At 33.9% G+C, this 16,109-nt stretch overlaps 2 long non-coding RNA genes across 2 annotated transcripts; both read right to left on the reverse strand.

Moving 5' to 3' along the window:
• Nucleotides 1-13,667: 13,667 nt before the first annotated feature.
• Nucleotides 13,668-14,801, reverse strand: LOC135801089 (uncharacterized). The gene is made up of 2 exons (XR_010550292.1): nt 14,118-14,801; nt 13,668-14,042 (listed from the first exon to the last, which is right to left on the reverse strand). It is a non-coding gene; the product is annotated as an uncharacterized lncRNA (long non-coding RNA).
• A 714-nt stretch (nt 14,802-15,515) lies between these two features.
• LOC135801113 (uncharacterized) lies at nt 15,516-16,083 on the reverse strand. The gene is made up of 2 exons (XR_010550302.1): nt 16,015-16,083; nt 15,516-15,962 (listed from the first exon to the last, which is right to left on the reverse strand). It is a non-coding gene; the product is annotated as an uncharacterized lncRNA (long non-coding RNA).
• Between the last annotated feature and the right edge of the window lie 26 nt (nt 16,084-16,109).

A 16,109-nucleotide genomic window follows, 5' to 3' on the forward strand; every position in this document is an offset into this window, starting at 1 on the left:
CTCCCATTCGTAATATTTCCAATTAGTTTCGTTAATTTGCAAACCAAACTTTTCCTCTTTCCCCAACGTACCGCCAGTAGAGTGGCATCTCGAGCGCTTTCGCCGTTGACGGCAAGTTGTGCCAATTCGGCATTCAACGTCAATACCTTCCTTTATTAATTAAATTTGGCACAAATTGCGCTGCTGTAGTTACACACGAGCACTCGCCGACGTTTGCGCGAACTTTGTGATAACCACATTACTTGCAAGTATAATATCAAATTATTTGAGAGTTACACGCCGAATGAGTTTGAATTTGCAAAGTTATTTATGCATCCAACAACAACATACCTATAACAACGTCGCTAAGAGCCAAAAATGAATCAAATTAATGAAGTATTCTAACGAGTAAATTATATATTCTGAAGTGCTGAGTGATTATTTTGATTAGTTTTATTATTTAAAGTATTAATTTTGCAGTTATCGTGTTTTTGTTCAGGTCGTGAATTAGTTACGTGGCAAGTTATGCAATTTCAATGAATATTTCATCGAATTGGACAAAGTCCTGGAACGCCTGGCGTGGTTGTCGTCCACTCAGTGTCACTGCAGACGTTCACACTGCCATGTTTCCTGTCATGTCAGGAAATTCTAATCAGAATATCAAATTGGAACATTTTGCCGCGTTAGCAGCTTTCATTAGATAAAAAATAATTTAGAAATTCATCAACCAAATTTTAATAACTAAAAAAATCAAAGCAACTGCATTTTCTTCTCTATAATTTTTCGTATTGAATTATTTCCATAATTTAATACATAATTATTCTGCGAGTTGAGAGACGTAAATCTATCAAATCAATATTTTCCAAAATGTGTTTATCAAAGATTAAATATGTTTGTTTATTAATACTAACATGATCTGTCAAAATTTGGTACTTATTTCCGGTATTGAAAAGTAAAATTACATTCATGTAGAATTTAGCCGGATTTCCAGGTCATGAATGTCTTCCTAGTGGAAAATGCAAGAATGCCTTCCGTGAGTTAGGTGCGTTAAGGGGTTGGCATTTTGGAACGGTTACAGGGGGCGGCTGAAAGTCAGACGGGGCGGACAGGCGCGCGTTGTCAAGGTATCTTTATCCGGCTTTGCGTTGATTCCGGCTTTAGTCTCGGCAGATTTATGATGTCGCCGTTACCTCCCAAGACAAAGCGAACAAAAAATACAAAAATACAAGACTATTACAAAAATTGCTCAAACTTGCATCTCTTTCGTACCTATATAGCTACGGTATTTTTGACAACATAAAAATCAATGCCTAAATAAGTTCTAACAGCCAATCAGACATGAATTCCCTTGCTTCCGTATTGCATTAGGTTTATTCACTTAGCTAGCTTGACGCATTCGCTCATCGCGTTTCTGGTCTATATCCTGTGACATTATGCGCAGATAGCTAATTTGCAAATATCTGTCTGCCGCGACGCAAAACCGCATTTATTATGACTTCGTCGTTGCAATAGGGAGACGCATCTCGCGAGGGCGGACGAAAAGACAGAAAGACGGAAACCGTCTTAAGACTTCATTTCCATCTCATCCATCGCATTAGGCGCGTTAAGCACTGTTCGCGAGCTTATGTTTATTGGGGGAGTTTGCGCTCCAATGGGAGCTTTCTCTGAATCATCAAAAACTTGCCCTTTCAGTGCGCCGTAGAATTACAATTGCAAAAAAACGCGCACAAAAAAAGATTTACTTTAGTTAGATGGGAAAGTTTTCTTGAAGCTTTTTCGATTCCAATTAACGGCCGAAATTGCATAAAGAAAATTCGTTTTAATGGTATTAACGGCTTGTGTTTTTAGCGCGAATTTTCGCTTTCTTTGCTTCAAGAGTTCTTCAATCCTTGAATTGAAAGGATATTTCTCAAGAGTGACTCGGGACAAAAGCCCAAAGCTCGAGGAACAAAAATTGAGCGAGCTCCAAGTGGCCGGGATTACACTTCATTTACTCTACGGAACGGCCCAACAAATCGAAGGATTTACTTCATTTCATTGTTTTGTCATTCAAGAATATACCATGTGTTGCAGGACAAAAACAACCGTAGGTTTCTCATATTTCTTCAAATCATGCTTAGTTTATGTAGCATGTAGATAGTAAGCTGAGTCATTCTAGTCACTAACAAAAGTCCAAAATCCTTCGATCATTCTTTTTTGAATATGACCCTTGAAAACGGTGATATTACTTATTTAACAAAAAAAGAAAAAAAGGTTTAACGAAAACCTGGAGGCCATTTGTTTAACAATTGATAGCCGGTCGTATAATGTTGGCGAAAGCGTTTGGCCCATCCTCGTATTCATTTGGTTTTATTAAAATTTATTAAAATATTTATTAGGATTTGCTTGCTCACTGCCGCTCCGGTTCCGCGCTCATGCGTCTTCGGATGCTTTCCATAAGTTATAAAAGTTTTACGACCCCGAACCCGACGATTTCTGCGTTTCGGGGCTTTCGGGCTTTTCGGGGTTTCTCTTTTTTAATAAATTCAATATCGATGTAGGTATGTTTGCATTCGGACCGCGCATAAACTGCGGATCGACGCGGCCATATTTCCGAATTGTCGATTTATATTCGGAGAGCTCTCTTTCGCAAAGCCGGGCGAGCAAAATCGCCAATCACCTATGTCGACTCCACTCGACTTCTCGCACAGCCCCAAAACTTGATGACCTTTTTTACATTTCCATTGAGATCCGAAGAAGTGAACTGCAGTAAATCAAAAATTCAAAAAAGCAAATCTTGAAATCTTATAATAAATAATGATTTAATGTTATAAGTTAAACAAATCTCTCATTGTATAAAGTGAATCTGAACACTTGATATGACAGTTTGAGCAAGATTAGAATATGTAAATGTATAGATATTAATATTGCAAGGGGTGAATATAATTTAACCCTAACAAAGACTATCACAATATCAATTTTCATTCTTGACGTCTTGAAATTAATTTTCTGTCAAAACTAGCAAAATATTCACTCTATCACTTTTTGTTATCGTCTAAAGTTTACTTAAACTTGTTAAGCATAATAAGTGCACACTTGCTCTAAAAAATATCCTTACAATATCAAGTTTTCCTTTTCATCATCTTCCCCACATTCTACCATCTCAGCATCACAAATAATGCATAATTTGCAAAAATCACGACGTTGATAAAAAATCTGTAAGCACAGCAAAATGTTTTCTAATGAAAACTTTAAAAACTCCAGGTCATGTTTTTCCATCATCAGATTTTCCTCGCGAATTGGTAACGATGTTAAAATCACCACTTAGCCGGCTATTTTTTTAAAAACTTACAAACTGTGCAAAAATTGATTAATCGTTGCGTCGCCTGCCTGCGTGCGCTCGCTCGCTGCGACTAAAAATAAAAATCTAATTAATAAATGTCAACGGCGTCTCGTATCCCACGCAATAAACAAACATCGTCCGCCGTCGCAAACTTTTTCCAGCAGCCGGCGAGAAGTTTTATCTCACGTTGCTTATAATTCTGCGCTACAAGTCCGGCTGGTGGCAAGCGGGGGGTTGATGATGACGATATAGACTATATCTATATTTTAACCTCGATCCTCTGCAGTCTGACTTTGCCGGGGTTTTTGGCAGGTCCGGGGGATGGATAGGATTGGAACGGGAAACACGTTGCGGTGACCCGAACGTGATCGGACTACCTTTTGCTCTTCATAACGCGCCAAGCCATTGCGTACATATTTATTTACTGAATGTTGGTTAAAAAAAAAACAAAGGACAAACTAGGCAAATCGATAAAGTGGGCAGAAAATAATAATGTATTATTTTTATGTTAAAATGTATTAAAAAAAAACATTTTTAACCTTAGATTAACCGCCAAAGTAGATATTATATGTACTTTTCTTGGTAATGTAATCTTTAAATCTATTTTAATCTTTTGAGGAAAAATAATTTATGTGAAAACTTTTCTTTTGTCAGCTTGAAAACTTGAAACCTATTGTTGTGTTGGTATTGTCGCTTAGATTTATCTTGCTTTCGGTCATCGAATAAAGCACGTTTTCAGCGTTACAAACTCAGCCAATAGTTGATAATAAAAGTGCGGTTTTAATTCGAGCCGCAATGTAACTTTTCGCGTACCTACGCATTTCGTAATCTGCAAAAGTTGCCCAAAGGCAAACAAGTTCTTTTGTAAAAGTTTGAAACGTTTCATTGTGGGAAAAGTTGTACAATCTGACGACGCAAATTCAAAATTTTCTTTTAAGCTACGTAATAAATATAATTTAAAAAACAAAAATTTACTATTTAACATAATAACGTAAAAATAACAAAGAAACATTTTATGGAACTGGAAAGATTAGATTTTTTAATGTAATTTTTTGAGCAGTGGATTAAGCGCGAATGGCGCCCGGAAATAATTTAAAACTTTCCCTTCCAGACCTTCGGACTTGCGGGTATAACTTTAACACGCAAATCGAACAAGCCGAATGGCCAACAATACTTTACTGCCGAAGTCGGCGTCGAAGTCGAAGAATGGAAAACGAACAATGACACGAGTTAATAGGAATTTATTGAATTCATAAACTCACTCAGCGATTCAATGGCCGGGCGCGGTGGATGGCATCGAATCCGTTAAGCTGTCGCTCGAGGGGAGAATTCTTCTCGAAAGCTTCTACGGACTCCACCAATTTTCGCATGAATGCGATTAAAAGTAAGAATAAATGTAGGAATTAGAAATTTCACAACCGACATCGACGAATGAATAAAAGCAGGGAATTTATCATGTCAAAAATGAGCAAAAAATATTTAATTTTTTTCTGAATTGACAGTGAATGAATATTTTAATAGCTAGCCTGAAAACTATTTATTTATTGCTAAAATTGTTCAACTTGTTCAACTTTAAAACGTTTTGAAATAAATAACTATCATTTGAATACATCAACCAAAAATTCAACTTTGTGTCACGAATCCAAATCACAGCGTTTATTTTATACAAAGTGTTTTAAAACTAGGTTAATTTTTGTTTAAAATCTTCTTATTCATTAGAAAATACAGATATTAAAAGTTAATTGACTTAAAAGATAAGCAATACATAGTAATTTAATGAAATTTTATTGTGGTATGATTTTAAGATATCCTGTCTACATTACTCGGCATAAAAATGTATGAAAATACACAAACCGACATGTAGATTCGACGAAATGGAAAACTCGTTTTTTTATCAGTGAAAAACGAGTAGTCGATGCGAAAACGGCCGGAAAAAGGCAAGAAAAATAAATTGCACCATGCGCATGTGGACACATTCAACATCCAACAACCAACCTTCCGAAGCATTTCGATATTCGGCATTTACTATTGCCACCGATATTTTTTCTCTCCTGCCAGGCGAGAGGGTAAATATTCCGCACATTTACAAACCAACAAATTTCCTTCCCGCATCGAATATTTCAGACTACTCATATGCATATTATTATAAATCGTACAAAACAAAATCAATATATTATTTATATTTGTGGTTGGGTATCAGCACTGCTTTTCTGCTAAATAAACTTCTGTTGCATTTTTGTTTGTTTTCAAATGCAAGACACGATGCCATAAGCAGACAAATACAAAAACAGAAATAGCGTTGTACGAAAATGGGTGCTTCTAAACGAGGCAGTGGGAACATTTTCTCGCCGCCGAATTCCCGAATCGAAATGGAAGGACAACCTGCAGTACGGTTCCCACCGAAATATAGTGTCGGGCAATGGGTGAGGCGACCTTTTATACGCCATTGTTTCATGAAATATTTAGCATTGTTTTCCGTAGGTAACGTTCGCAAAAGATAACGATGCTCAGAGAGAAACATTTTTTACTGTTTGCACCTGTCTCATTAATGTTTATTTTAACCTTGCATATATACTTTTATAAATATTAAATTAACCACACTTTAGAATAACAACACTATAATAGTATCCATGATTTTTCTAGTTAGTTAGTGGGTCAGTTAAAAATAGTCGTTAAATAAAAACGAATAGTTGCACAATTCGAGCAATGCAATATAGTATTCCCATTATCTAACAAATTTGCTATCTATTGCCGCACAAGTCACATGTTAAGACACGTTGCTCACAGATGTACGATTGTAATTCAGCAACTATTATATTACCGGCACAGAGCAGGGTGTGTTATAAGGTTCGGAAATGCAGATTGGTTATTTATACCGATCAAGTATTTTTACAGACGTTATCAACTTAATAAATACAATAATACAATAGTTTTATGTTTTTAGTTTTATAATACTTTATTTTATTGTCAGTTTCTGACGATGCACTAAAGGCGAAATATGTATAAACATAAAAGGAAATTTTAATTCATATTTAGGTAAAAGTAAAATATTATAAAATGTAAATCATTATTCAAAAACAAAAATAAATATAATTTTGTAAATTTCCGTTATTACCATTTTTCCTAGTACTAGTATGTCCTGGATACATACTATTATAATTTGTTCGGATACTATAATTATTAACGAATAATCAATATTCAAACTTCTTAGTAAGCCTGCCGCAATAAATGTACCTAAATATAACAATCTTAAAGTACAATAATTGTTTACAGGATTTTTTGACTTCTAAACATTTAAAACTTACTGATTCATAAATTTCCATGCTAAAACAAAACGGCTAACGTTGAATTATTAAAAGCTGTAAAAGTAAAATAAAACCGTGATATGTCCATGTGCCTCTCTTCGCATCTGATGGAAACCATTATTCAAATTTTATTAAACAGATATACAACTTCGGTGATTGTAGCAGCTTAATATAAAAACTACACATTTTAAACAAACAAAACAAACCAAAAATTCTGCAATAGAATTTTTGCATTTTGCTAGATTATTTTATGCAAGCACTAAACTAAAATCCATAACTAAAACTCTCGATAACATAGCAATAAAAATACCAACATTAACAATCTAGAATAAATTAATTTTAATAATACCTAACAAAACATTTTTAAAGTAAAAGTTACCGCTCCATAATTTTCCATGCTGAGATGAAATACTCCACACTCTGTGCGTACATCAACATAACAAACATCATAAGAAAAATGCCTAATTATTGTGACTAATTCATTATCCTCCACATTGTAGTCACTCCAATATGGAATCCGTGAAAACAAATGGTGGAGATTATGACCAATTGCAGAATGCTGAATCAATCAATTAATATAATTATACGTCTATAAAACTTCAACTTACTTGATCTACTTGATCTATTAGCACTTTCATATATATTCCCAAACCAATTAGTAACAAGAACGCACCGCATGTTACTGCTTGATAGGTACGAGGAACAGTTGATTCCCATACTTTTGGATAAATGCTTAATAACTCACTCAACTGTAGTATCATCGTAGAAAAGACAAGAAAATTTCTAAATCGGTATGATGCGTGTTGTTTATAAAATACTTCCAAAGATACAATGTAAAAATCTTTCACGGCACTGCAAAAACTCAATTTGAGAACAATTTATCAACCTACATGGTAAGGTTTTCTTACTGAAGCGCATGTTTTAAGCAGAGATTACTAATTTTATCATCGCATTCAATACCATTGCAAACTCGACAATTGTTTCCTACATCATCACGTATTTCTTTCAATAGATCATTAATACGCAGGAAATTATCTCGAATCAATAAATTGATTAGCGCTGCATAATACATCTTAATACTCCAAAGACCCATCAAATACCACTTTGCCATAATCAACGGATTTTCATTATGATATATAGAGTGACATGTAAAACAAATTTGAAATAAATACGTCGGCGGAATATAAAGCATTAGAAAAAGATGTATAAGTTTGGTTAAGTTACTTGCATATTCAACTTTATAGCATTGCAGTTTCTGCTCACATTGTTTCAAATCATGCACAATTGAATAAATACCAGCACCTCCAACTATGTAGTCAAAAAATGCAGTAATTTGTGTAATTAGAGTGTATGTGAAGATTAACATTTGCGCTGATGCAACCAATATTGTAGATGTGTCGTTTCTTCTTAAAGGAAAATAATACACTGGCAGCGCAAATAGTAATATTACATGTATGAATGTTTTGCATCGCGTAAGGAAAGATTTGTCCATAATAAATCTGTCAGTGGCATGGTTACACACAAATCCTTCGTTGGTGAATACATAGGAGACCAAAAAGAGAGGCCTAAATAACTTGATAACTTGACTCATAGTCACAAAATGAGGAAAACAGATTCCAAAATCCCAAAATTATGTACTAATCTTGATTAAATAATTTTGATTAATATTTAGTCATTACCAAGCACATTAAATGTACATTCAATTAATATTTTACGAAAATACCATCGGATAATCAATCTCCAATACTCTTGATAAAGTTGCAATAAAAAATGCAAACGTTACAATCTAGAAATGCAGCAATTTGAAAAATCACACTATTTATTAATCTTTTCTGTGCTTTTTACCGTTGCATATCTTTCCATATTCAAATAAAATACACCGCAATGTGTGCTTACATCATTCGAATAAACATCATATGAAAAATGTCTCAATGTTGTAACAATCTGGCGATCATTTGTATTGTAATCGCTCCAGTAACCAATGCGTGAGAATAATTTATGTATGTTATTACCAATTGCAGCATGCTATAACACACAATGATAAAATAGCAATTGCCACAAAGTAAAAATAGCTCACTTGACTTTCAAGATTTAAAATGAGCATTATATAAACACCAAAACCAAACATTACAGAAAGCATGAAAATAGTTGTTGCTTGATAAGAACGAGGAACTTCCAGTTCCCATATCTTAGGATAAACAGTAAATGTTTCCGCAAGTTGCAGCATCAGAATGGAAAAGATAAGAAAATGTCGTGATCGATGTGCAGCGTGTTGCGCATGAAATAACTCCAATGAGTCGTTGTATAAATCCTTCACAGCACTACAAAACAACATTATTGGTAATTATGTGTGTTGTTAATATTTATTACTAATTTACTTTAATGCATGCTTTAAACACATATCTTTGATGTTGTGGTTGAAATCAATATTATTGCATAATTGACAAATATTTCCAACATCATCTCGAATTTCTTGCAGTAGGTTATTAACATGCACAAAACCTTCTCTCACTACCAAATTCATCACAAACGAATAACACATTTTTACTGTCCATGATAACAGCACATGTAATTTTTCTAAAATTAATGGGTTTTCTTGTTGGTAAATCGTATTACACATAAACCCAATGCATAACATGTAAATTGCAAGCATGTCTAAGAGTAGTCCAGTTCGTAGAGATTTTGTAAATTTACTCGCATATGTTACATTGAAACGCGCCAGTTTCTCTTCGATTTTTTTCATTTTATGCACAATTGACATAATAGTAGAGCCATTTGTGTAGTAATCCAAATACCCAAAGATTTGCAGTGCAGAGGCCAATATGTATATAATCAATTGTATCATTTGGATTACTATTGTATTTGTGTTGTTTTCATGCAAAGGAAAGTAGTACCCCAGCGTGAATATAACAATTATAGCGTGAATTAAATGTTTGCAACGTGTGAGAAATGTTGTTTCCATAATCATTTTATTACTAACATTATCAAACACAAAACATTCATTGGTGAACACGTAGGAAACGAGAAAGAACGGTTCGAATAACTTGATTATTTGACTCATCGTCGCGGAATGACTGTGGAAATGGTGAAGGGGAATTGTCTACGAGTACTAATCTTTTATGTTTTATAAATGTAGTTCTCTAATTTTAGATATATTTTTTGGGTATTATGCTTCATTAGTTGGTAATTTTATCCTGTTTCTATGTTGTATATTTATGAAAATCCATTCAATTTTATGTTTTGCAGGTTATGTTACCCGGTCTAAACATAGGTTATGTTGCGTTGTTGATTTAATTTTTTATTAATAATGGTAATGTGCAATGAAAATCAATGATTTTAATAATCTATATTTTATCCAAATAAGTATAGGTATATTATTTGCATTACTATAATTATTTAATGAATAATTTTGAAAAATTCATTATTGGCATAGAATATAATATATTATTCATTTAATAATATAATAGGTTTATTTTTATCTTTTAAGCAAAACAAGTTAACCTGGCATGTAAATCGTACACTTGTCGAAACACACGAAATTCCCGTTCCTATTTGCTGTTGTCGGGAGGCGGCTGAGCGTGGACGAGTTGACGTCGTTGAAATTTCTTTGTCCTCGTGCGCTCGCTTGTGTTACCGCTTCAGTTTTACTCTGCAGTTTACATAAGTAATTAGAAGCAGCGAGGCAGTTTCGCTGTTCGGGCGTAGGGGCGGCAGAATCAGCAGACGCCTCCACCGACGGTTGCCGCCAAAACGGCCGTGTACGACGTGCACCTAGAGACTTAATTTAATAACAGGGAGAAACACGCTGTGGATGCTCAAAGTGAAGTTGGCGCTGCATGTGGAAGGAGTTATGTCGAAGGCGGCAGGTCGCAGCTGCACACCAACCGGTCTACTCAGAAATACGCCAGAAGTAGTGGCAAAACGGGCGCGAGATGTGTCGAAGCCAGTGTGTAGGAGGCGGCGGGGTGGCGGCAAGCTGCGCACGTAATTACTTTGGCGAAGACCCTTGTAGCATAGGACACGCACCAAGCCACATATTTCAGCACTCTCAGTATATTCGTACAAACATATTCACAACAATGATTTAAAAATTGTATCCATTGTGTATTTACTTATAAAAGCAACTGATTGATGATATTTTGAGCGTAAAAAAACATTAATTGTAATTTTGTGAATTTATCCCTGATAGGAATGCCTGGATCGCATTGAGATGGCTTAATTAAATCTTTGACAGTCGTACATCGTCGTCGATCGCAGTTGGAGCGAATCTCGGCGATCCTAAAACCCTATTACTCTCGTTTTCCCCCGTTTTCCGACAGACGTACTTTGACGGCACAATCCCTCTGATTGTTTTCCTTTTATCAATACTGCGCCCAGCCTGCGATCCAACAATTCGAGGATCTAACTGCTTAGCCATTAGGAACATACGTCGCCAGCGTAACGTGCTCCTTTCAGGATTTATCGACATCATTGTGCGCATTTTAATATCAATAGATATAAATATTTTTTTTATCTGAACGATTATTTCGATTATTATGAATGCAGACTTGAAGTTGTAGTGCTCTCAAAACCGACAAATCATTAAATCAAGTGGGACAAAAAGGACCTTGGTTGGGGAGGATAATAGTCCACAACCATATAAAAATTGCAGAAAATCATATAATAAATTTAAATGAATAAACCAATAATAATAGTATATTAAGTAACAAGTGGCTAAACGAGGGCATTACAGACGAGAATTGATTGAGAGCGAGCGTAGCGAGCGGTCAATCAATCGAGTCTTTAACAACGTTTACCCACGAGGTACTAACGCTATTTTTTCTACTTCCACTGTATTTCAACTTATGTATTTAAAATCATCGAAATGTGCTTGCATACTACTACAAACCGTAAAATTATAAATGTCGTGCCCCGCGCCGGCCTATGTGACACTTTGGTTCACATCATGCCCCTCCGATACGAACACCAGCAGCACCTGCTTTGACGTGTTTGACTGATGTCGCATGGCATTTCATACCGCCTCGTGCTGCTCCGTAGGCAAATGCTCAGGCGGCTGCTCCGTCCCGTGCATAAAACAAGTACATAATGAATATTATGTACGGCTTGGCCGTCCGTATATAAAGTATCACTTTTTATGTCTAAAAACAGCGGAAAAAGTGGCGTTTTATAGGTGGAAGTAGAAGAAAGAAAAAAATTGAGCGTAAATTGAAATATATTGACATATTGACATTGTATCTATAATATTTGCTACAATATTCACAATAATAATAGATATACGAGTATTAATCAATTGCAAATTTTATCTTCACAAATGAAAAACAATGCAGTTCCGCATGGATAATCGTTCCAAGTGAATTGTTTGACAAGGGCAGGCCAAAGATGCACACAATGTTCAGCACCCGCCACGTTATCTGGCTCAAGAAGGGCCCAATTGGTGTAGGTGAATGGTTGTCCCGTAGACATCCATACATAACTTCCTTGTTTAGCCTGATCTGTGGCCGAAGTCCACATCCATTCTAATGGTTTTGCTATAAAAGTTTAAAAAATCAATATTTGTATATATTTTTAAAAATTTGAGTTCTACTATCTCACTTACAGGAAGCTTTAATTGCTGCATTTATATCGTCTTGTTCAGCTTGCGAGTTGATTGTAGCAAGTTGATACCCTTGAGATTCACAGTATTCATATGCTGCGTACCAGTTAAGCTGTAATTATTTAGAATTATTTATTGCACAAGCATTTTAAATAGTTATGTTCCTACTTTTGTTGTTGTTTGAACGTAATAATTTTTTGCTAGTGTTGTTGTTGTTAGAATAGCAAAAATTGCAAATAACACTAACTTCTTATATACTGACATTGTTATAATTCAAATTGTCTTGTACTTCACTTAATTAATTGGTGAATGAAGACCAGGATACACTGATGATTGTTAGCATCATAGATTGACTTATATAAGACCTTATTATTTGAGTAATTGAACAATTCTTGGTTTGTGGTGCAATTGCGTATTGTACATTGGATATATTTCGTAACAGTTACTTTCTTCGTAGAATTAATTGTCCTATATTTACAATAAAGTGAACAATATTTTATTGTGCATAGTGTTTGCTGTGATATTTTTTACATTGATATAGTTAGGTAAATGTTATTTATGGGTAAATATGATAATGTATATAAATTATTTTTCCGGACCGATGTGATTTGCACTTAGATTATGTGAGAGTTTGATAAGCTGCATCTGGTCGTGGTCATTTCATGAAACAGGTCGCAAAGGGTACCTATTACGTAAAGTTTATCAAGGATTGTTGTAATTATTAATAACTTGCAGTAAATGTCTGGTATACATATTTGTTCACAAATGTATAATATGTTTAATTTAAAGGTTAATTTTAATTCCTGGTGTTTTGCAAATCAAAAGATTTCTACGAAATAGTATATTAAGTAACAAGTGGCTAAACGAAGGCATTATAGACGATATTAATTGAGGGCAAGCGTAGCGAGCAGTCAATCAATCGAGTTTTTACTCGAGGTGCCACGAGGTGCTTACGCTATTTTTTCTACTTCCACTCTAGTTCCACGTTCCGGTTTTTGTATTTCAACTTTTGTATTTTAAATCATCGAAATTTGCTCGCACACTTATACAAACTATAAGGTTCTAAAAGCCGTGCAAAACCGTGGAAAAACTGACGCTTTATAGGTGGAAGTAGAAAAAGATATATTTCAACAAAGAATCTAGGTTAGATTGTTACCTGAAGCCCAGTAATATGTTTTTAATACATCTATAACAATGCACAAAGAAATAAATTAATTTAAAATAAACATATTGAAGTATAACAATAAAATATTACTAAATGTTATCTTTCAAAACTTTCTCAAGTTGTTGTTGTTCTTACTTATAACAATCAATCGGACACTGCGAATTTGCCTTGGACAGTTGTGAACCTATTAAACCAAAAAGAAGAAGGTAATAAGAAGATGGTTAGAAGTAATTAGATTTTGCTACATTTTTCTTTTAATTATTTTAATCAAGGCGACCTTAAAGTATATGACAATAATATAGGTTTAAGATTTTTAAAATTTTTGATTAAAATTTCACATATTTACAATATATACAAGTTAATAAATTTGGTAATAAATTTACAATAGTTGGTTAATACGGGTTGTAACCACACCATCCGAATGATCATTACATCCACAATTATTATTGCAATTATTATTAGAATTGTTATTCTTTTTGCAAGTTTTATCCTCGCAGACGTAGTACATCTGAACTGAGCACGCTCTATCATTCCAGCCAATTTTACCAGGTGCTATGGAATATAACTGCAAGCAACTGCATTTATTGTAGGTGAAAGGTTTTCCTGTAGAAAACCAAACAAACGCACCTTCTTGCGCTTGATCTGTACCGGAAAGCCAGAATTGTTCGGTTGACTTGCCTATGGAAAAATGTGAGTATTTATTACTATGTACAAAACAAAAAACTATTTTTGTATATTTTACGGTTATTTTACCTGATGCGATTATGGTATTTTCAAGATCAGTTTCTTCTGCTTGGGAGCTGACTATTGCCAATTGTCGATTTTGAGATGCACACGATTGATATGCAGCGTATCAGTTGAGTTATAATCAAATATTACTTTAAGTACTTAATTTAAATATAAAGTGAACTTAGCAATGATTCAATACCAAGCCAACTTTACTCCTTTATTTTGAACACTACAACTTTAATTTTTGCAACAAAACATATCCATATGCTTTTCATTGCTTAAAATTGTTTCTGTAGGAAAATTTATCAATAATAGTTCGGTTGTTTTGGCGTAAAGGAATCACAAACATACCAACTTGTAATCGTACAATACAACGTAAGACTAAAAAGACTTAACAGTTAAGTGATGTTAATACTTACTTTAGTTGTAGATTGTACGTAGTATTTCTTAGCTTGCGTTTGATGTAGCACTAGCACAATTACCATTAATGCTATGCAGATAAAAAAATACGATCCAAAATACTGTCCATAATGATTTTTATACTAATGAAACACAATTACTAGTATCAATTAATAATTGAACAATTATTTAATATAAGAGTACAATAAAGAAATGCATAAGTTTAAAAATAAATACTTAAATTTGCGTCACGAATACAAATTTAATTTCTTCAGATTTTTATATTGTATTTTGTAATATCATCATTTAATCTAGAGTTATATCAAAAACAATTGGTTTAGAGCAATCTGGTATGTCTTCACAAATGTAGTATAGCGGGTGGGAACAAATGTAATCATTCCAAAGAATTTTGTCAGAGAATTTCCATATAGTCATACAATGTTCAACAGAGTCAATGTTATTTGGTTCATTAGTAGCCCATCTGCTAAATATTACTGGTTTTCCTGAACTCATCCAAACAAACTTTCCTTCTTCAGCTTGATCAGTGCCCGAAGTCCAATATGATGTAAGAGGTAATCCTAAAACATTTGAACAATAAATAAGTATATTTCATTTTTGGGGAATAACAGTCACCGGCATCCGTCGTTTGTTTTTCAAGATCATTTTGATCAGCTTCGGAATGTATCGTCAACAAAGTCATATTTCTAGAGTGACAATCATGAAAGGCAGCATACCAATTTAACTAAAAACATATAATTTTAGTACATAATTTCTGGGAATAAATAAAATATACTTTAGTGATGTGACCGAAGTAATAATGTTTTGACGACACTTCTGATGTTAATAATCCCACAAATATAATTATTGTAAGTTTATATATAACTATTGGCGACGTTGTTGAAGTCATTTTAAAGATGTAAACTGTTACGATGAGTTATAAACAGAGCTATACTGTTTTATATATCCACTACCGGAGATAAATATAACTTTTATCAACTGTGGGTCAAAGTTACATAGATAAAGTTTGCTTTAAAATTTTATTATCAATTAACATTAGGTTTTTCCAATTTTTGAAAACAACTATTATGTGCGACAATTTTTGGGTTTATTCTCACAGATGTAGACTAATAATTTATTACAGGGCCAATCATTCCAAAAACAACTCCGTTGTGTTCCTAGACTATCAAGCCTACCAGCGCTAAACTTTTTATAAGCAAAATGGTAAATCTGGTAGTCATCCAAACAAATTTCCCTTCTTCCCCCAAATCTGTTCCGGCAATCCACATCCATTCTTTTAGTGAATTTAAACACCACCAAATAATTTCTAAACGTTATAATTGATATAATATACGAGTAAGTTTTATTTACCAACACAATTTACTGATTTTTTTAGAGAGAGTCTTGCAAACAAAGACTGGCTAATTGCAAACCTCGCAATTGACAGTCTGGATATGCGCCATGTCAGTTGAGCTGCAAATACAAAAACATTAATTTAAGATTTTTTTTATAGAAAAAGAAATACTTTGTTTCTAAATATGTAGTACTTTTTAGCAGAGACTGCTGCAACTAATACTAATACTAATAGTAAAACATTATTCATTTTTAAGTTTTAAGTCT

The sequence above is a fragment of the Atheta coriaria genome, unplaced genomic scaffold (genome assembly GCF_025399875.1).
Source record: "Atheta coriaria isolate IRGN ID8LTWV9N9 unplaced genomic scaffold, Caltech_Dcor_3.1 hic_scaffold_10_pilon, whole genome shotgun sequence".
NCBI classification, from domain to species: domain Eukaryota; kingdom Metazoa; phylum Arthropoda; class Insecta; order Coleoptera; family Staphylinidae; genus Dalotia; species Dalotia coriaria.